Raw genomic sequence first — 23,339 nt, forward strand, 5'->3', positions numbered from 1 at the left:
GATGGCTAGTGATGTTGCGCATCCTTTCAGATGTCTATGGGCCCTCTGTGTGTCCTCCTTGGACAAGAGTTTGTTCTTGTCTTTGGCACATTTTTTAATTGAATTATTTGTTTTCCTGGTGTTGAGTCATATGAGCTCTTTATTTATTTTGGAGAGCAAACCCTTGTTCGAGGTATCATTAGCAAATATGTTTTCCCATGCAGTTGGTTCCCTTTTCATTTTCCTGATGTTTTCTTTAGCCAAACAAAAGCTTTTTAATTCGATGTAGTCTCATTTTTTTTTCTTTTATATATATTGCCCTAGGAGATATATCGGTGAAATATTGCTGTGGGGGGATAGCTGAAATTTTACTACCTATATTTTCCTCTAGGATTTTTATGGTGTCACCACCTATGTTTAAGTCATTTGTCCATCTTGAGTTTATTCTGGCATATGGTCTAAGTTGGTGATCTAGTTTCATTTATTTGCATGCACCTGTCCATATCTCCCAACACCAATTATTAGAGAGGCTATTTTTACTCCATTTTATGTTCTTATCCCATTTGTCAAATATTGATTGACCATAGAGACATGGGTTTGTTTCTGGGCTCTCTATTCTCTTCCATTGATCTATGTGTCTGTTCTTATGCCAGTACCAGGCTGTTTTGATGACAGTGGCCTTGTATAATAGTGCCCATCAGTAAAGGAATAGATCAAAAAACTGTTACATTTACACAATGGAATACTAAGCAGCAAAAAGAAAGAAGGAATTCCTACCCTTCATGACAGCACGGATAGAACTGGAGACTATTATGCTAATTGAAATAAGCCAGGTGGTTAAAGACAAATACCATATGATCTCACCTATAAATGGAACCTAATGAACAAAACAAACAAATGAGCAAAATAGAACCAGAGGCATGGAAACAAGGGTAGGGGAGAGGGGAATAATGAGGGAATGAAGGGAAAGGGTCTACTCAAGGAATAAGTATAAAGGACCCATGGACATGGACAACAGGGTGGGGATTGACTATGCAAGTGGGGGTAGGTGGGGCAGGGGAGAGCAACAGGGGAAAAATTGGGACAACTGTAATTGAACAACAATATAATTTAAGAAAAAGGAAAACTTAAGAGAAATCACTTACCTTGACAAAGCTCTTTGTTATTAAACATGGATAATTTAACTTTTGAATCTGTGATCAGACACTTGAAAGCGAGAATAAAAATAGTTTATTAGGAAGTTTTAGCTAAGAGTATTTTCCACATTTATAAAATAAAATTTTAATGCTATGGCTATAGAACTTTCCTAAATTGAAATTACTAATATGTTTTTTTTTGTTGTTTTGCCCCAAGGAAAAAGCACTGGATTGCAAATTGGAGCAAATGCTGACACAGATTTTCTATCGTCCAGGAGTCTTTAAAGCACAGGTCAGAGCTCCATGGCCTCCCATGGGGTGGCCAGAACAGACATCCTTAGTGGGTCCTCTAGAAAAATGGCATTTATGAGCTGGGGAAGCTCCTGTGTTACATAAGAGCACATGCTGTGGGTAGTTTTCCGGGGGTCTGCAGAGGCACCTACATAACACCCAACACCAGTGCCAGTGTCCCGCTCTCATCTTCTCCTTCCATATGTAGCCACAAGGCTGGTGTCTGGAGCAATGACAGCAAGGCCATGTTCTGGGGCAGCCTGATGGTGACCAGATTTTGTTACAAAATTCTGTTCTAAACTAGTAAAACCATATGGCCAACACAGTGCAGGGCATTTTCTAGTTTCTGCCTTTGGTGGTCAGTAATAACATGTTTCATCTTGCCGTTCAGTTCAACACTGTCATGTTCTAAAACTTTCTGTCAACCCCAAACCACTTGTTGTGGGACACCTGTTTCAATGTCGTTCTTTCCTTGTCCAGCTGCGACTTGTTGTCTGCACCAAAGGGTAATGACCCTCCTGCAGCGGTACCGGTAGCAGGAACACTTTATCCTGCATGGATGCTGGTCCCTCAGTGAACCTCTGTCCCTTTTAACACTGCCTGGCATCTGCTTCCCAGAGGGACTCCGCTGACACACTGACATATCCTATTCCCCACTCCCAAGGTTTATAGAAACCTGTCACAAATAGCCAAGTGTACCAGAATAGGGACTGGGCATTATACCAAGTTTCAAGTGGGCCTTTGTACCACAAAGGAATTAGATTAGAAAAGTCTCTTCAGCTCCTTTGAGGTATGGAACAAAAATTAATTTGGTTGAATCAACTAATCGATACTTAACATGCAGAATCTATCAAAAATACTTATATAACTGTGTTGTCATCCACTAAGATATCACAACCATTATTAATAAAACAAGACCTTCATAGGAAGATTATGTTTATTTAAGCCTAAGACTTCTTTACTATACATGTTAAAATAAATCATTTAAATTAAACAGATTTTAAGAGGGATGCTTTTACACAAGTGAAACATTAATTAATTAGTCTTAGTGTGTGCTCCAACTCTGTCACAACTTACTTGCTATATTTAAGAATCTCCATTAGAATGGGTCTGTATGATGAAGATCTTTTGTTATGATGAATTCTGAATTAAAGCTCCCTAGTGAACTAGTATCAGAGACATTTTGTAAGTGCTTTGGATATACTGATATATTTTTAAAACTTAGTTTTATATCTATTTTAATTGGATGAAAAAGAATTCTACTCACTGCCTACCTATTATACAGTTCTTCCATAGTGGTAAAATAAACTCAGAAAAAGTAATGATAACTTGGATACATTGCTGCTTTAAAAAATAAACTGGGGAGAAGGGAGCTAGAATAGGCTCTTATTTCTTCTTTTCCTTATCCTTAATATATTAATAGGTTACTGCTTTATACAATCCCAGGCTCCTGGCTCTTCCTTTGTTTGAGTAACGAAAGGTGATTTACCTTCTGAAACAAAGTCAGTGTCAGCCTTAAACTACCGGATACTTATCAAATTATGGTTGTTCAAGTAGTAGATCCGACAAAGCATATCCTGTGCTGGTGACCTTGTATTCATATGGTGTGTTCAAGACTTTTTATTTGGATTAATTACATGACACTCACTAAAGAGATTTTCCAGGTTTCTATCAAAGTACTTGCATTATTTAAACAGAAGGATGAGAACCCAACAATAGCACACTGCTAGGGCTCTCCAAAAACCTGGGTTTCTATAGGGAAAAATCTATGAACTGAATTAAAATAAACAAAGATTATAACATTTTTTTGCTCAGAGGAAATAAGTGTTATGGCTATAAATTGTAGCAAATGCCCCTGACTGGTGTGGGTCAGTTGGTAGGAGCATAGTCCCATAAAACAAAAGGTTGTGGCTCTGATTCTGCGTCAGGGCACATGCCTAGGATTCCAGTTGTCTCCCCAGTCAGGCCATGTCCAGGAGGCAACTGATCAATGTTTCTCTCCCTCTCCCTCCCATCCCCTCTCTCTAAAATCAATAAGAATGCCCTCAGGTGAGAATTTAAAAAATATATAACAAATAGTGGTATGTAAGTATGAAAACAAACTGAGTTTTTGTTGCTATTTTGATATTTTTAATTTGCTTTTATCCTGGGGAGTTAAGCTATTAGTATTTTAGAAATACTACAAGTAAAACTTAAGGATGGAAGTTGTACTATCTCTAGTGGTACCCTATGAAGAATAATGCTATTTTAAAAAGCTAGGCTATATTTTATACAAATAAATTTATCTTATTAATAATTTTAGTTATACCAGTTTAAGTATATTAACAAATAAACCACCAAGTACACCTTTCTTCACAAATCATTTAAAAAATGAAATTATTATATGACTCATTTAATAAAAAAGATTTGCTTCCTAAATTATTTTTGAAATAATTTTTAATTTACTAAGAAAGGGGATGAATGAGAAAACAAAAATCATATCTTAAAATATTTCTGTATCAAATAGTTTATATATTATACATATCTAAATATACAGAAGTACATTAGTTTACTATTTAAGTTCTCAAGAAGCATGCCATGACAAGAACTACCTACAGTTTCAACTAAACTACAAATGGCTTGACAGAAGATAATGGTAAATACTTAGCACAATATTTCCCATTAATCCAGCTGAGACATGGTCCCTGTACTTGTTACATATCTTATATTTAAAAGGGAAAACAAGAGACAAAAACCCTTTGAATCTGTGACTCAATATACCCAACAAAAATACTAATGTGGAATGTGGTCAACCCTTACTTTTTAACTTGTAAAGACTAGCTTTCAATTGGAAAATACAGGTGTTTACAGGCAAGGCTGAATGACAGGTATGTGGCTCAGCTCCTATTCCCTGAAGGGCAGACTGAAAGTCACCCCAAAGGTTCCTTGTATAAGTTCCAGCAAAGCAGAACTAAAGATCATAAGTGATCATTTGCTGCTCTTGTTGTGTTTATGCAAATGAACAAGATAAATTAAAACTGGACTTAATGCATTCCCTTTAATGACAAGGAGGGTAATCTTAAGGAGAAAAATCGCAATTCAAGGAAAATCACAATGCTTAGTGGTAGATTATAAAACAGTGCAGCTAACTGTCTTTAAAGTTTATCCTCATTTAAAGTTTGTTTTAATTTGAAAGTTAAACTAGGTCTGTGACATCATCAAAGATGCTTAATTTATAGGCAAGAAGAATGTCAAATTCCTTGCAAATGGATGTCTTTCCAATAATACAGTCTTGCAGATTTAGAGACTGGTTTGTGGGTTATGTTGTGGAAATTAACATGTGTGTTCTGTTTTCATAAGACATAAGCCTATGACCACATTACCTGAGTGATTGTACATATAAGCCTCACTTAATCCTGTCTGCATCACTGCCTCCTGAGACTCAACGGTTTGGCTGAACTAAATGGCTGGGTTGGTGAAGAATGGGGTGGTCTGTGGGCTTCATTTTAAAACTGGTTTCTCTTTTCTGTCCTAATGGCTTGGACAGAAAGGGCCCAGAGGTCTGAGAGAGGGGAAACCTAAAATATTCCCCTCAGCCAAAACTAAGTATAGTGGGCAAAAGGGTTTTGGATAGGTGTGATGTCCCTTGTACACCTTCCTCCAAAGAAGCCTTTCTTTTTCCTTAATGTGGGACATTGAAAAATTAATCCCTGCCTTTTGTCATCTAGTGGTTATGGATTGAATGATGCCTTTTAACCCTGTTGCCAAATCTGTTGCCCCCAGAATACAACAAGGATGCCAGCCTGTTAAACCAAACATGCTGTTGTCCAGGGACAGTCAGCTGACTTGGAGTCTGCAAGATCCTTCCCCATGTGGGAAGGCCACCCTCCCCTCTACACCCTTATTCTTATTACGGATTCTGGACCCAAGGGAAGGAGCATGAGACCTTCACCCATTGTCCTTTATGAGATTATAAAGGGTCTTAAGTCTGAGAGGGAGAAATTGTTATTTTTGATTGTTATAAAAAATTAATTAATTAATTTAAAAAAGACTATATTTCAATAATTACAACATTCTTTACCAATAAAAAGTTCTCAGAGTGAAAAATAATTGATACTCCGAAGAAATTTTCAGTAATTATAATGAAGATCTTGTTCAGGCTTCATGTCAAAGCACTTACTATAGCTGCAGAAAAATCATTCAAACGAGGGCAAACTCTCCTAAGACTAATAAATATCTTTTTATAAATATATATATATATACTCTGATTACAGTATGTATCAATGAAATGATCAAATTATTAATCAAAATATCAATACATTATAAAAGGAAAACTCATATAAAATTAAAGTTGTCCTTGATGATTCAGCTAATCAAAATTTATGGAGCAAATATCAAATGCTTTCCTATAATTTTATCTCTGAGAAAACCTGAGATGCTAGGTTTTATCTAAATAGAAAGCACATGAAACTAACACTAAATATAAATAGGTAAACCTTAATTGTTTAATTACACTTTAAAAAAAAATTCATGCTCACAAGATTACACAAACTTATGTAATCCAAAACTTGACTATACAAAATTAGTGACTCCTAACACCTCAATGGGAATTCTAGACAGCTTTCTATGCATACACAACAATATAGACATGTGCCTATAATTTCATAAAATAATATTGTATTCAAAATTTATAACCTGCTATCCTCACTAATCAATATTAAAGGCATATTTGTCAATGAACAGAGACCTACATTTTTGTTTTTCATTCTTGCATAATATTCCATAATAAGTATGTACTATAATTTACTTAGTCATATACCGAGGGACATTCTGCTGTTCCATATATAAACAATCTTAGATTAAAATCTAGGCCCATCTGATAGAGGAAACTATATCTAGACTTAACTTGCATTTCTTTATTAATAAGGCTGAACATATTTTTCTCTGAAGATCTTTACTATTATTTTATGAGTTTAGTAGGTAAGCAAGAAGAATAATCCTTTGTCTCATGGGTTGTTTTCATCAGCCAATTTTTAACTTGCCTTTCAACATTGTGTAATGTGTTTAACTGCAACTTTTAATACTTTTTTTGTTTTAATCCTCACCCAAGGGTATATTTATTGATTTTAGAGACAGAGAGAGACAGACAGACAGACAGACAGACATTGATTGGTTGCCACGGATAATCTGAAACTTAGGTATGTGGCTTGACTGGTTTATGAACCCACAAACTTTGGGTGTATGGGACAATGCTCCAACCAACTGAGCCACCTGGCCAGATTCCACTGTTAATGTTTATGTAGGCAAATTATCTTGCAACCCATTGTGATTTCTAGATTTCACATCATCAAGCTTTAAAATATTTATCTCTATACCCAAAGATTATAAAAATTCATTCATGATTTAAGCTTTTCTTTTAAACTGTTTCTATCAAAATTATTGGTTTATATAAAATTATTTTTGTGTAATAAGTAGTAAAGCAGGAATTCCATTTCATTTTAATCCAAATGGCTAACCATTTTACTGAAAGGTGTTGTTTTACCTTTATGTCTCAGCTTAAACCTCGCTTCCTCAAATAAGTCTTCTTTGACAGTTCCTCTTACCCCTCCTACTCCTCCACTCCCCCCAAATTAGGTAAGGTTTCCAAGTGTTTCCTCCTCTTGCTACTTTGTACTCTGGTCAACACCATATTACTTATTCCATAATCACTATTTATATTATGTTTTCTCTGCTAGAATGTAAACCCCATGAGGACTATTTTATCATTGCTATAACCCTAGTATCTAGAAGAGTATATTATAAGATTCAATTTCTTTTAAAAAAGTAACGAGGGTAACTTAAAGATAAATGACAGTAATAAATCTGAGTTCCTTTGCTTTAGGCATATTTCTTAAAGATAGATATATTGGAGTTTATAGTTTTTCGATCCATTGTAGAAGCTACCAAAGAACTTTCAAATACTTCCCAGATAAACAGAATGAGACTTTAAGAATCAACTCATATTGTTGGGCATAGTAGGCCTAGAAATCTTTTTTTCTTTATTAGGTTAAGTTTCATTTTACAAGAAATGTAATATTTAAAAATTTGTTTTACTTTTTTTTATTACTATACTTTATAGATTACATTGTCACAATAGTTCCATTTTTTCCCCTTTGCTGCCCCCCCACCCAGCACCCCCTTCCCCCAGCAATCCCTCCCTTCCCCAGTCCATGCCCATGGGTCATGCATGCAATCTTTCTGGTTTCTCCCTTTCCTATGTTACCATTATTTTAGAATTAATTCATTAATTGATTTCTTTTTATAACAATAAAAAAGTAACATTCCCCACCCCCCCAGATTTTAGACCCTTTATAATCTTATATTTTCATCGTTATTTATTACATATCTGTCCAACAATGACTCTGTAATACATGGAGGGTATAATGCATATGTTTTACTAAACATACAAAATTAATGCTTAAACCTATTTCTTAATTTGTCAACTTTAAATAATACATTGATTGTCCTTACATTAAATAACCCTACATATAACCCTCAAATTTTGGATGAAAATTCCTGAAACTTTTCCCAGTTGATTATAACTTTATTATTTTCACTAATTACATTATTTTTACACTATGTAACTTTTTTTCAATAATGATAACACATTTTGTTTACTAAATTTGATTATCCTGATTACTCAGACATAATTCAAACATTTAAGTATATTCAAATGCCCACTTTGGTCAAATCCCACCCCACTCACCCCCACCCCATGTTCTCCCATCAATATTCTCTGCATTAACAGCATCCATTTTCTTCTGGTACTTGTTGTTATTGAAGTCTGTGCTCAAAATAATTTTTAGTATTTAATTCAAATCCTTTTTTAACTGGCACACATATAGGTTTCTTTCTTCATTTTTGAAGTGTTTAGTAGTTCCATAGAGTTTTTATCGTGGCATTTAACTTTCTCTTTGAAATGCCATTCAGGTCTGAATTACTTCAAGATCTTTTAGTTATTAAGACTGTGTCTGCTTTGATTTGTACCCAGTCCAGTCTTTGTTAATTTATCCTCTGCTAATTCTTTTTTTGTCCTTTTTCTGTCTTACAGATCTCTCTTTTTCATAGTAGCTGCTGTATTTCTTGCTGTTGCCAATGTGGTTTTAGATTCTGCAGGATTATTTGTCCCTTCATCCCTTTTTTTGGTTCTGTGAGCTTTCTCTTTCATCCTGTTCTATTGTTTTACCAGTTCATCTTTGATCCCTCATCTCTTAGTGTCTTTGTTTTGTTCCTTTAAGAGAAAAAAGAAGCTCCTCCCCCAATTATGATTATTTTTTTAAGGACTACTATGCTGAAGAAAAACAGTGGATTTTAACTTCTTGTACACTGTTTACCCCGTCACTATTTGAAAGTTTCTCCTACTTGGGGGCTTTTCTGTGTACCTTCCTTGTGAAAAACAGGCCAAAATGAGAAGAGACTGATTCAGTATGAAGCACTCCCAATTCAGGTATCTTGTTTAACCAGCTAACACACATTTCTCTCTGCTTCGCTGACTTTGGTAAACAGCTTCAAAGCACATCCTAGAACAGTGGTTCTCAAACTTCCTAATGCTGTGACCCTTTTATACAGTTCCTCATGTTGTGGTGACCCCCAACCATAAAATTATTTTTGTTGCTACTTCATAACTGTAATTTTGCTACTGTTATGAATCATAATGTAAATATCTGATATGCAGGATGTATTTTCATCGTTTCAAATAGAACATAATTAAAGCATAGTGATTAATCACAAAAACAATATGTAATTATATATTCTTTTCCGATGGTCTTAGTCGACCCCTGTGAAAAGGTCGTTTAACCCCCAAAGGGATCACAACCTACAGGTTGAGAACCACTGTGCTAGAACATTGCTCCCCTCCTTTTCTACAACGCTTGCCCATCCTGCTTTTGAGAAAACCATATTCATAAAAATAAAAACAGAATGGCACTGTGTTTTTTCCTTCAATCCAGCCATTCCTCAGTGGGAGAAGGGCACGATTTCAGTTTCCTCCCCTCATCTCTCAGATGGCCTAGATTTCTGAGCAGATAGCAATTCCCCTTCTCTCTCTAGGGTTCTTTCTGTTCAGTTAGTATGTGTACAAAACATAGTTAAGAAAACTAACACTTAGCCAACTTTCCAGAATATCTAGAGCATGATTTTTTCATTTTTTTGGCTATATACCAAATAATAAAAATTATCTTTCAAGGCAGGAACAGTTACAGCCTAAAAACTATATCTGGTTGTGGAGAGGAAAGATTGGTTGATATGGTCCAGCATGAGCTAGTGTTTTCTTTTGAATTCTGGATGAGTGGCTGTAGAATCATTGTTTGCATGAAAATCAATATTTTTCCATTAGGAATTTATCTCAAAAGCAACTAGGGCTTAATATTTCATAAAAAAAAAGACCACTGTTGAAGTGCTTATTTTTACAACAGAATGGAGTGACCACTAAATGGTATGAAGCTTTTTTGGAGGGTGGTAAAAATGTTCTGGAATTAATGGTGATGTCTCTACCACCTTATAAATATACTAAAAGCCACTTAATTGTACCCTTAAACTAATGAATTTATGGTATGTAAATTATATCTCTAGAATAAAAGCTCAACAAGATAACAAGCCAATTAAAAAATCAACATAATATTTGAACAAACAATTCACTAATATGAAATTATGCTTAACATCATAGTCATCAAGGAAATGAAAAGTAAAATCAAAATGAGGTGCCATTTTACATCTTTTAGTATGTCTCAAATTAAAAAGACTGTACACACACACACACACACACACACACACTCACACTGTACCAAATGTTAGCTAGATTGTGAAATAACTGGACTTCTCATATATTGTTAATGGAAATGTAAAATAATTCAATCATTTTGGAAAATTATGTCAATTTCATTTACCATGTCATTCAGTCATTCCACAACTAGATGCATCTCCAGGAGAAATGGAGGCAAAAGATATTAAGTGTTGTACATACAACAGCATGACATGAATGAATGATAAAATAATAATTATGCTGAAAGATGCTGGAAAAAGAGTACATAGCATATAATTACATTTATACAAAAAATTTAAAACAAAATAAACTGTAGTGACAGAAAGCACATTAGTGATTGCCTTGATGACTGGCAGGGACAGAGAGGATACCAAGGGTCACAATGAAGCAACTTTGGGAGTATTGACTATGTTTGTTGTTTTTATTGCGGTGACAGTTTCATGTGTGAATACATGTCAAAATGTATCAAACTGCACACTTTAAATATATTCAGTTTTTTGTATTAACATCAATTATACCTTAATAAAGTTGTTTAGAAAAAAATTACAATCTTACAAAACCCACAACATGTATAAATTTGGGTGATTCAGCTAAAGCAGTTCTTTAAGAGGAAAGGATGTAGGGCCATAAAATGCAAATCTCAGGAAAATTGGGAGACATCACCATTCTTATAGTCAGAAGCATGACAAGAAAGAAGGATCATTTATGTTTGGGTTACACAGAGAGGCTATAGCAGTTACACACACCTGAAGTGAAAATTAACAAGTCAGAGCAAAAATAATTTCTAGCATATGAGTAGCTATTTCTACATTCTCAGTCTTTAGTCGGGAGTGTTCAGAAAAATAAAATGCCTCTAATAAATTTTTTTTTACACTAAAAAATATTTCTTAAGGACAGGGTCTCCTCAATCAGGTACAAAATCCACATGGATACTAAAGAATACACATTTATCAGACTGAGCATCTGCATGCCCATGACCTCCAGGCCCACCTGGCTGGGGTGCCACCTGGTCTGGGACATGCCTATGGCTTCAGAGATGGGGAGGGCTGGGAGCCCAGGAGAATAAAACTGCAGGAGCTGAAGCATTGTCACAGGTGTACTGTGGGAAATACAAAGCACAAAAGTTAAGACCCCACATTTCTTAGAAAGAATTATGACACCAAGAAGAGAAGGCATGTGAATTGGGTCTTGAATGAGTCAGACAAACCCGGACAGTTGCTCTAGTGCAGCTGGGACTTACAACCCAAATGCTAACCTGGAGACACCCAGACAATCTGGATAGTTACATGCAGGTGCCTGAGACTGGGGCTGCCACAGGAACCCTGCCCTGGGCAAGGACTTGAAAGACAACAGATTCTGAAAACCACTAAGTAGCAGCAACTGTCAGCTTATCCCTAAGCAAAGGGAGGAACGTGTTTCCGGTGCATTCTCAGTGCCCTCCCTCTGCCCTATCACCCCCAGCCTTCACTCCAGCCATGCAGCAGATGGTGCTCCACCCAAACAGCCTACTGTGCAGTGGAAGACTTCACACTAGAACAGAGATAAGAGCAGAAGCTTCCCACTCATCCTCTCATCACAGTGATCCGAAGATCAGTAGGGTTGCCATTTTATAGTTAAAGAAACTAAAGCTCCCCAGGGAGGACTTTTTCAGAGGTGCCCAGAACCCAGCCCAGACATGTCAGGCTCTGCGCCTAGGAAACAGAGGGTGGCAGAGGGAAGGTCCTACCCTGACCTGCCACCCAATGCATGGAGGATTCACTTTCCCCTTTGCCCTGTCCTCTTCACAGAGGGTCTTCTGTTTCCCTTCCCTGTACTCTCACTCACTGACCTCTGAGGGGCATGAGCACTGGTCTCTGGTCTTTATGTCTCCTGTCTGCAGGCCACATGCCCACTTTCTGTACCTGAAGCAAATCTCACCCTCTTAATCTGTCTAAATCATCATGCATCTCAAGTTCCAACAGAGGCTTTTTTAATGACTGATCCTAATAGGTGGAGGCAAGTGGAAGCTGATCTTGGGGTGCCTTGGGACCTTCGCTGAACTGCCCGCAGGCCTAGTGCTGGTAAAAATCAGCCTTGGTTCACTGCTTCAACTTTCCTGTGCTCACCCTGACCCAACAGAGGCAGCCACTGTGCATCATTTTGTAGCTCCAAGCAGGTTGTCTAGAGCCAGTCAAAGGCAGAGTCTTACATGGACCTGAACCAAAGACCCTCCAAGAGACCCCAGAACCAAAACACCCAGAGGCCAGCTTCAGACATCATCAGAACAGAATGCAATGAACTTCACAAATAGCTTATCCATAGGCAGATCTTGGCAGGCACCAGGTCCTGATGAGGCAAATTCTGCTCTGCGTGGTCAGCACCTGCACTGCAGCTCATACACTGTGGTCAGGATTGATCCTCACAATCATCCAGCCTGAGGGTCAACTCCACATATGAATGGGCTAGTAGCAATCAAAACTCAATTAAAATAAGAGGGCCCACATAAACCACACAAGGGAAATTCCTGGAGCACCCAGATTAGGTGATCAAGGAGGCTGTGCCACTGGGTTCCACAGGACACCTATTATATAAGGCAACTTTACCAAGACTGGAGGTCATAGCACATCTACCTAATTCATAGAAACAAACACAAAGAGGCAGCCAAAATGAGGAAAAGAAGAAACATGCCCCAAATAAAAGAACAGGAAACATCTCCAGGAAAAAAGGTTATGAAGTGTAGCAAATGGTCTACCAAATATAAAGGTCAAAACAATGGTTATAATGATGCTCAAATAAATCAGAGAAAGAATGAATGAAAATCAATGAGAACTTAAAGAGATAGTAAACATGAAATAGAATATAGAAATCATAAAAAAAAAAAACCAGAAATGAAGAATACAATATCTGAAACAATACACTTTAAAGAATAAATGGTCAGTTGGATGAAGCAGAGGATCAAATCAGCAATTTGGAAGACAAGGTAGAATAAAAACCCACAATCAGAGCAAGAAAAAAAACGAATTGTAAAAAAATGAGGATAGTTTAAGGGCGCTTTGGGACTTATACGAAGTGTAACAACATCCATGTCATAGGGGTACCAGAGCAGAAGATTGAGAACCTGTTGAAAGATAGCCAATAGATATATGAAAAAATGCTCAATGTCACTAATCATCAGAGAAATGCAAATTAAAACCATAATAAGATATCATCTTACATCTGTCAAAGTAGCTATCATCAATAAATCAATAAACAAGAAATGTTGGCAGGATGTGGAGAGAAGGGAATCCTCATGCACTGTTGGTGGGAATACAGATTGGTGCAGCCACTGTGGAAAGTGGTATGGAGTTACCTCCAAAAATTAAAAATGAACTGCCTTATGATTCAGTGATCCCACTCCTGGGAATATATCCAAAGGAACTTGAAACTAGTTTGAAAGGATATAGGCACTCTTGCATTCATTGCAGCATTTTAACCCCAAATAATTTTTTAAAATATTTTATTTATTTTCAGAGAGAGGTAAAGGGAGGGCCCTAATTGGGACTGGACCTGCAATCCAAGCAAGTGCCCTGACCAGGTATTGAATGATCAACTCTTCACTTTATGGGACGATGCCCAACCCACTGAACCACACCAGTCATGGCTTAACCCAAATAATTGATTCTGTATGATAATTGTTCTATCAAAAGAAAATTGTAGAATTTACTTTCCAAAGTACTAACTCATGGAGCTGTGTTGGTGATATGATCACTACGGGACACACATTAAAAATAGATGGCATCATTGTTCAAGGCTGTCAACATCTTGCTATGACTTTGTTTAACTTCATCTGAAAAAGAAACCAAAGGTCTAAATTTAAGGACTTGAGGTTACAGTGAAAGAACTCCCTTTCTGGAGCACAAACACAGGCACACACATGCACATTTATACACACCCATTCACAATCATTCATACACTGACATTCACAATCACAGTCACACACATTTACACATATACATATATATACCTTCATACATGCTTACACACATACATTTACACATTCATAGTCATATGCACTCATTCATACATTCACACACAGTCACATCTATTCATACACACACACACACACACACACACACACATGTATTTTGAATGGCTGGGGTAGACATCCATCACCACTGCACCTGGCATGCCTGCACCTGGGGCTGGTCCCAGGGGGATGTTCCTTGTGCTCATTCCTTATATTTGGGCCGATGTGAAGATCTCCTACTGGGGAAACATCATCAGTAGTTTCCTTGGGTTTCCTTAAATTCCCTCCTGGTGCAGCTTTTTCAGCTCCAGCCCAGCACACCTGTGTGCCTCTTCCCTAGACTGTCAGGCCACTCTGTCAGATGATGAGCAGCATGACAGTCATAAATAAATAAGAAAGGAACAGAAAGCTAGTCATGAAACCTAATTTCATAAGATTATTAAGAGCTTTTAAGAAAACGCTGAGCTCTGCAGAAACTTCAAGTCTCAACCTCTCTTTTCTTCAGATAATTTTTTTCCTTTTCTTTCCAGCTGTCATGTGAAATGCATCTTTTATGAAAGAAGAGATAAAAGTTAAGAGCCCAAATTGCACCACAGGCTGATGGGAGGGAAATGATGCAGCCTGGCTCCTTCTTCAGGCATGTGTCCATGAGTGTCAAGGCTGCTCCAGTGGACTCCCTCCTTTTTCCTTTCACATGAATTTCCTTGGACAGGTCAGTGCTGTACACTCAGATGTAGGACCATGTTTCTGACACAGCACACACCACGTGTCATGTGCCATGTTACTGTAGCAAACGCAGACTGATGCATCAGTGGCAGTAACAAGAAAGGCAGAAGAGTTACATTTACTATGTGTCCAACGTAGTAGAAAGGGATTAAGATGTGTAAAGGAAGATGTTTCCATAGCTGTGATTCTATTTTGTTCATTAGATTCTTCTTATAGGTGAGATCATAGGGTATTTGTCTTTCACCGACTGGCTTATTTCACTTAGCATGGAAACATGGAATAGACTGACAGTGACCAGAGGGGAGGGGGAAGGAATCGTCGGCAGCCATCCGTCTCAAGAGACGATGGCGTAGCTTCTTTAGAGTCTATCTGCACCGCCGAGAATGGCTGTGCAGTCCGACTCGGGAGTGACAATCCCTGCCGCACTTGTTACAGGTGAAGGCAGATGGCTGTTGTTGCTGCTGTTGACGCTGCTTCCGCCTCGATCTTTTCTGGACCGCCTCCTCGTTGCGCGCAGCCTCTGCACGTGACGTACCTTGCCTGACCGCGAGCCTCCAGGCTAGGCGGTCGTCTGCTTGAACTTCCCATGTGTTGAGATTGATGGAGCATTGTGTCATGTCCTTTTTGCAGATGTCTTTGAACCGCAGTTTTGGGCGCCCTCTCATCCTCTGGCCTTCTGCTAGCTCGCCGTAGAGGAGGTCTTTGGGGATACGGCCTGCATCCATTCTTTTGAAATGGCCGAGCCACCTGAGGCGTCTCTCGCTAAGAACTGCATGCAAACTGCTCATATTGGCTTGCTTCAGCACCTCGGTGTTGGAGACCTTATCCTGCCAGGCGACATGCAGGACGGGTCGCAGGCACCTCATGTGGAAGCTGTTGAGTTTCCTTTCATGCCTTGCGTAGGTGGTCCACGTCTCGCTGCCATAGAGGAGAGTGCTGAGTACGCAGGCTTGGTAGATGCGCAGTCTGGTTTTCTCAGTGAGGCTGGAATTGTTCCACGCTCGCTGGTTCAGTCTGGCCATAACTGTGGCTGCCCTGGCGATTCTCCGGTTGACCTCCAAGTCGACTGACAGAGAGCTCGAGATGGTGGACCCGAGGTAAGTGAAGTCATTGACAACCTCCAGGGTGTACCCGTCGATGGTGATGCATGGGGGAGTCCCCGTGCCTTGAGCCATAACATTCGTCTTCGTCAGGCTGATGGCTAGTCCGAACTCCTTGCATGCGTGGGAAAGGCAAGTGACTAGCTGCTGGAGTCCCTCTTCGGAGTGTGATGTCAAAGCTGCGTCGTCGGCGAAGAGCATCTCACGGATGAGCACCTCTTTGACTTTGGTCTTGGCTCGTAGACGGGCCAGGTTGTAGAGCTTGCCATCGGATCTGGTGTGAATGAAGACACCCTCGCTGCAGTCCTTAAAGGCATATTGGAGGAGCATGGAGAAGAAGATTCCGAACAGCATAGGCGCGAGGACGCAGCCCTGCTTTACTCCGCTGCTGACTGGGAAGGCCTCAGAGGTTGCGCTGTTGTAGGACACCGTGCTGTGCATGTTGTCGTGAAAGGACATGACCACAGCAAGCAGATGTGGTGGACAGCCAATCTTCCGTAGCAAGCTGAAGAGACCGCTTCGACTGACCAGATCAAACGCCTTCGTAAGGTCGATAAAGGCGAGGTAGAGTGGTTTATGCTGCTCGTGACACTTCTCCTGCAGCTGGCGTAGGGAGAAGATCATGTCCACTGTTGAACGGCCAGCTCTGAAGCCACACTGGGACTCTGGGTAGACGCGGGAAGCAAGGGTCTGCAGGCGGGCAAGAGCGACCCGGGCGAATACTTTGCCAACGACGCTGAGGAGAGAGATGCCCCGGTAGTTGTTGCAGTCGCTGCGGTCTCCTTTGTTCTTGTACATGGTGATAATGTTGGCATCTCTCATATCCTGGGGGATGTAACCCTCCTTCCAGCAGCGACAGAGTAGATGGTGGAGCGGCTGTAGCAGGACTGGTTTCCCGCTCTTTAGGATTTCTGGAGGGATTCCGTCGCTTCCTGGTGCTTTCCCGCAAGCGAGGCGGTCGATGGCTTTGCCGAGCTCTGCCACAGTAGGTGGGGTGTCTAGCTCCTCCATGACTGGTAGGTCTGGGATGGCGTTAAGAGCAGTGTCTGTTACGGTGTTCCTCGTCGCGTACAGCTCGAGGTAGTGCTCGGTCCACCGCCGCATTTGCTGTTCCTGGTAAGTGATGACCTCACCTGTCTTGGACTTAAGGGGGGCGATCTTGGAGGGGATTGGGCCTGTTGCCTTCTTGATACCCTCATACATTCCTCGTGCGTTGCCTATATCGGCGGCTTCCTGAATGCTTCTGCACAGGTTTAGCCAATAGGTGTTGGCACAGTGGCGGGCGGTCTTCTGGACTTTGTTCCTGGTAGCCCGTAGAGCTTAAAGTGTACTGGGAGTGGGCGTGGCCTTGTAAGCCAGTAGGGCCTTCCTCTTAGCCTCGATCACGGGTTCCATTTCTTCCCAGTGAGCCTCGTACCAGTCAGCGTTCTTCCGCTCTTTCTTCCCGTAAGCAATAATGGCAGAGTTGTATATGGCGTCGCGGAGACGTGGCCAATTGGATTCGATAATGTCATCTGCCGCCATTCCCTCGCCGAGTGCATCTTCCATCCTGTTGGTGAATTGCTGGGTCTTAACTGGGTTGCTGGCACAACTGGTGTTGATGCGTGGGCGACCCTTCATCTTGGAGTGGTGCAACCTCTTCGGCATTATGCGCACCTTGCTTACCACGAGGGCATGGTCCGTGTCGCAGTCTGCACTGTGGTAGCTGCGGGTGAGGAGGGTGCTGCCAATATCCGTTCTTCTGGTGATGACGAGGTCAAGCTGGTGCCAGTGGCGGGAGCGGGGGTGCCTCCATGACACCTGGTGGATCTCTTTGCACTTGAAGAATGTGTTTGTCACGCACAGGCCGTGGTGACATGAAAGCTCAAGCAGTCGCTGACCATTCTCATTGATCTTTCCTCTCCCAAAGTTTCCGAGGCAGGTGGGCCAGGCCATGTGGTCGGCTCCTACTCTTGCGTTGAAGTCTCCAAGGAGATAAAGAGCGTTACTTCTGGGGATCTTGGATAACGCTTCGTCCAGTGCATGGTAGAACTGTTCTTTCTCTTCAGTGGTGGCGCAGAGGGTTGGGGCGTACGCGCTAAGAATGCTGACTGGGCCGAAAGTTGTTGACAATCGGAGGGTAAGTAATCTCTCTGTGCCTCCTGTGGGTGGCTCTATGGAGTTAACAAGCGTGTTCTTCACAGCGAACCCAACACCGTGCTGTCTTGGTTGGTCCAGAGACTTCCCTTGCCAGTAGAAGGTGTAGTTGGTTTCTCTGATAGTTCCGTTGTTGGCCAACCGGGTCTCCTGTAGAGCCGCAATGTCGATGTTTAGTCGTGCCAGTTCCCTGTCGATGACGGCGGTTTTCCTGGCACCATTGATCCACGGAAGGTCTGCAGTAAGTCCAGGACACATGGTCCTGATGTTCCAGCTAGCGAGGCGAAGAGCTGGAGGCTTCTTTCTTGTTGTTTGCTTGGAATTGCCTGGTGCGAGTGTTTTGTGGCCCACTTTTCAAGAGACGCCTCTCTGATCCCCACGCACCCAGTGGGGCAGGCGAGCCATGGTGAGACGGCACCTAATTGGCTGGGGGCTGCCCAGCTTGAGGCGGGCGGTAGCTGTCCAGTGAGGTGCGATGACCTCTCCCACCGTCAGAGGAGACCCCTAGCGCTCGTTTCCTTTGCCAATCGGATGAGCTTATAACCGGTATCTGTCTCCTCCCGTGTTGAATCGACATCTTGCGATGACGCTGGAGTGTCCTCTCCAGTGAAGCTACAAAGCCTGGGCAGGGTGATATGGAGGGCCAGCTGTTGCCCATGCAGCAGACCCCCCCTCTCTTCGCAGCTGAAGGATCCAAGGGGAAAGACAGAGTCAATACAGCTTGGCTTCAGGTGCGCCGCAGGAGTTGCCGGTGTTGACTACAACGTCAAACCGCCTTAGGGACTCCGGCTCCGGATTTTCTGTCGGGGTTTACTCCCTTAGCCTTTCCCCTGAAGAGGTATGCCGCAAGGCAGCGGAGGTTTTTTGGAGTCAGAGTTTTCCTTCTCTGATGTGCCCTGACTGGAAGATCGAACCAGCGACACTTAGCTCGCAGGTCGACGCTCAATCCACTGAGCCAAACCAGCCAGGAAATCTCTACTAGGTACTCTGTTGAGAACACATTACCAGCATGGCAGAAACCATTTGCTAGGAACATGCCCAACATCCATTTCCTCCTTCCTTAATAACAAGAAACCTCACTTTCATTCAGGTGACATCAAAGAACACTATCCTCCCCAAAAAACTGGCACCCGATTTTTATTATTAGCAACCAAGCACACATCCTAATGAACACAGGGGCATTATTTCATTTCTCTCTCACGAGTCAATGAGGTAAAGGGTCATACCATCCCCATTGTATAACTGAGCAAACCGAGGTTCAGAGAGTTTAAATGATTTGCCAAAGGTGAGACAGTTTCTAGATGGTGGAGGTTGAATGTGAAACCAGGTGGTTTGATTTCCGGACCTATACTCTTTCTATTCTTTTGGTCTGTTCTCATGCGTACAGAAGGTCATGTATCCATCCCTTAGTGAAGTCTTGGAACAGGTCTGATTTTCAAATACCAGCCGATATACGCCCCTAATCGTGAGCTAGCTTCCTTCCTCCAACCACTTTCCTCCCCACTCTTGGACTAGAGTAGTGGAGAGTGTAGGAGAAGAGGAAGAGATGCAGGGAAGCGGTCAGCTGTGTTAGGATGTCCTGGGCAGCCCTCCTAGAAGATTGTTAGGGTGTGGCCAATACCAACAGCAGAGAAACCGTTGCATCATTTCCCATATGGGATTCTAGGAAGAGACATCAAAATAAAACCACTACACGGTATGGTGAGGCAGAAGGCGGGCTTCAATTCTGCATCTAGAAGGTTCCATGTGCCCTGTGGAGGGATACAGAAAATAGTTGCTGGTGCCAGTGGGTGAGCTTCTGCCGTGGGCAGGTGAAGTAGCCCCAAGACAGAGAGCTACAAGGTGGCCCCAGGTGACTCGGAGAAAGATGGGTGTGGTGGCCAGACCCCAGAGGGAACTTCGGCATCAGAGAGAGCTGAGATAGGGCTGGTCAGCTGGGAGGTGCCTTGAGTGGACTGAGGTGACAACCAACTGGCTAGGAGACCACAACTGCAGACCCCACAAGCATAACCGGAGCAAACAACTTCACAAAAACAATCTGTCCCATAAACAAAGTCAGTGGAAAGGATCCAGCCCCATACAATAGAGCTAATCTTCTGGGCACACATATCCCGTCCGGGGTATTAGCTTAGACACTGCTTCCTCCTAGGTGGAGGTAACGCCACTTGGCCTGCCTGAGGTTCTGTGCCCGAGGCCTCTTCGCCACTTGCTTTGGTAGGTGTCAGAAAGGTTACCAGGGGCATTTTAGTATTAAACCAAACATCTTCTTCTTAAAGTACTTAGAAGAATAGATTGTTCTTCGAGGCTTATTTCTGCATTTGATATAAAGCCAATTCCACCAGCAGCAGAACTCCATACAGAACCTGATCATGCTGGCACTTTGGTCTTGAACTTCCAGCCTCCAGACTGTGAAAAAATTAATTTCTGTTGTTGAAGCCACCCATCTGTGGTACTTTATATTGGTAGCATTAGCAAACTAACACAAATGACCTCAATGTTATCCATGATGTTGCACATGGCAGGGTTTTCTTCTTTTCAGGGGCTGAATAATATTTCATTGCATTATATACTCATTTTCTTTATCTACTTATCTCTCTACAGCCATTTAGATTATTCCCACTCTTTGATTATTGTGAATAATACTGTGATAAGTGTGGGAGATAAATATTCTTAAGTGGGACATCAGTATTATATACTGTTATTTGTTTGTTTGTTTGTTTGTTGTTGTTGTTTTGAGAAACTTCCATGCTGTTTTCTGCAGTGGCTGCACCATTTTACATTCCCACCATCAGTGCACAGGGATTCCAATTTCTCCACATCCTCATTCATACCTGTTATCTTTCTTTTCTTAATGATAGTCATTCTAACAGGTATGAGGAGATATCTCATTGTGATTTTGAATAAATTCCCCCTGATGATTAGTGATGTTGAGCATCTTTTCACATACCATTGGCTATTGGTATAACTTCTTTGCAGAAATGACCATTCATGTTTTATCCCTATTTTAAGTGGGTTGTTTTGTTTTGTTTCTGCTATTGAGTTGAAGGTGTTTCTTAAATACTTTGGATATTAACTTCTTGTCAGCAAAGACAACCAAAAATATTAACTTTATTTTTATTAAATGTGTCTGCTTATTTAAAATATTAAAAACAAATAGACGAGTTGAAATTTGGAAAATATTATATAGATAGATAGATATAGAGATATGTAGATGTAAAATAGGGAGGGTCATTATTTGTTTACAATTCAACAATCAATTCACCAAAAAAAGGAAATCTCAATTTAAAATGAGGAAAAATTTTAAAAGGTATTTCACAGAAGACACATGAATACCAACAAACATAAAATAATGTTCAGCATAACTATATATCAGTAAATTGAAACTGGAATTAGATAACATCTCCAACTCATAAGAATCAATAATTGTTTTAAAATATAACACTATTAAACACTGTGAAAGGTGTGAAGTAACTAGAACTTTCCTGCATAGCTGGGGGGAGGGGTATAAAATAAGACACTCGCTCTGGCCAATATTTTGACAGTTTTTTTTTTAAATAAAATCAATTATACATCTCACTAAACAATTCTGTTCTTAGTTATTTCCCAAAATTTAAAACATGTTTAAAAATAAATTGTGCAAGAATATTTATAGCAGCCTTTCAAAAGTATTTTCTATATTTTAATTACATTTAACACACAATATTAGTTACATATGTACAACATAGTGATTAGACATTTATATTACTTATGAAGTGATCACCCCAACAAGTCTAATACCCATCTGACATCATACATAGTTGCGACAATATTACTGACTATATTCTCTATACAGCAATCTTATTAATAACAGCTGAAAACTGAAATAATCAAAATATACATCAAATAATTAACAAATGAATTATAGACTATTCAAATAATGGCATATTACTTAGCAATAAAAAATAACTTACTGATAAATTGAACAACATAGTTGAATCTCAGAAACATTATTTTGAGTAAAATTAGCCAGACACACAAAAAAGCACACTCTGTATAATTCCACTTACATGAAATTGAAGAACAATCAATCTGTGCTGATAGAACTCAGAATATTGATTTTTTAGGTATCATGTCTTTTTGGTATTTTTATGGGTACATATAATCATCAAAATTTATTTAACTAAATAAACAAGATAAATTATGACCTTAAAATAAACAGTATGATATTTATTGGTAGTTACAAAATAGTCATGGATCCAAACAGCATAGGAAATAGTCAATTACACTGTAATAACTATGTGTGGTGCCACCTGGGTGCTGGAAATATCAGGGAAATCACTCTGTAAAGTGCATGATTGTCCAACCACTGTGCTGCACACCTCAAACTAATACAAAATAATATTGATGTATTTCACTAAGCATGATTCTCTCTAGTTCCATCCATGTTGTCGCAAATGGCAGGAGTTCCTTCTTTCTTCCTGCTGCATAGTTTTCCATCGTGTAAATGTACCACGGTGTTTTAACCCACTCATCTACAGTTGGGCACTTAGGCTGTTTCCAGCACTTAGCTATTGTAAACAGGGCTGCTATGAACATAGGGGTGCATAAGTTCTTTTCAATTGGTGTTTCAGGATTCTTCGGGTATAATCCCAGTAGTGGAATCGCTGGTTCAAAAGGCAGTTCCATTTTTAACCTTTTGAGGTAATTCCATACTGTTCTCCATAGTGGCTGCACCAGTCTGCATTTCCACCAACAGTGCAGTAGGGTTCCCGTTTCTCCGCATCCTCGCCAGCACTTGTTGCTTGTTGATTTGTTGATGATGGCCATTCTGACAGGTGTGAGGTGGTATCTCATTGTGGTTTCTATTTGCATCTCCCTGATGGCTAATGACGCTGAGCATATTTTCATGTGTCTATGGACCTTCTGTATGTCCTCTTCGAAGAAGTGTTTGTTCAGGTCCTTTGCCCATTTTTTAAGTGGGTTGTTTGTTTTCTTGATGTTCACCCAGGCGCCAGAGCGGACGTGATTCCCCGGCACCGCTATCCCACACGCCAGCGCTGATATAACCGGGTATCCCTGCTCACCCAGGCGCCAGCGTGGATGTGACAGCGGGGCCCCGCTAACCCACACGCCAGCGCGGACATGACCGCGCTACACCGCTTACCACAAGCAAGCGCGAACTTGACCGGGCAGCCCCGCTCACCCAGGCGCCAGCGCGGATGTGACAG

General features: G+C 40.6%; 1 pseudogene; it reads right to left on the minus strand.

Moving 5' to 3' along the window:
• Positions 1-1,285: 1,285 nt before the first annotated feature.
• LOC150021145 (S-formylglutathione hydrolase pseudogene) overlaps positions 1,286-23,339 on the minus strand; it is an 86,708-nt pseudogene continuing 64,654 nt past the window's right edge.

This window comes from Furipterus horrens, unplaced genomic scaffold, assembly GCF_987537825.1.
Source record: "Furipterus horrens unplaced genomic scaffold, mFurHor1.1.pri manual_scaffold_1, whole genome shotgun sequence".
Classification (NCBI taxonomy): domain Eukaryota; kingdom Metazoa; phylum Chordata; class Mammalia; order Chiroptera; family Furipteridae; genus Furipterus; species Furipterus horrens.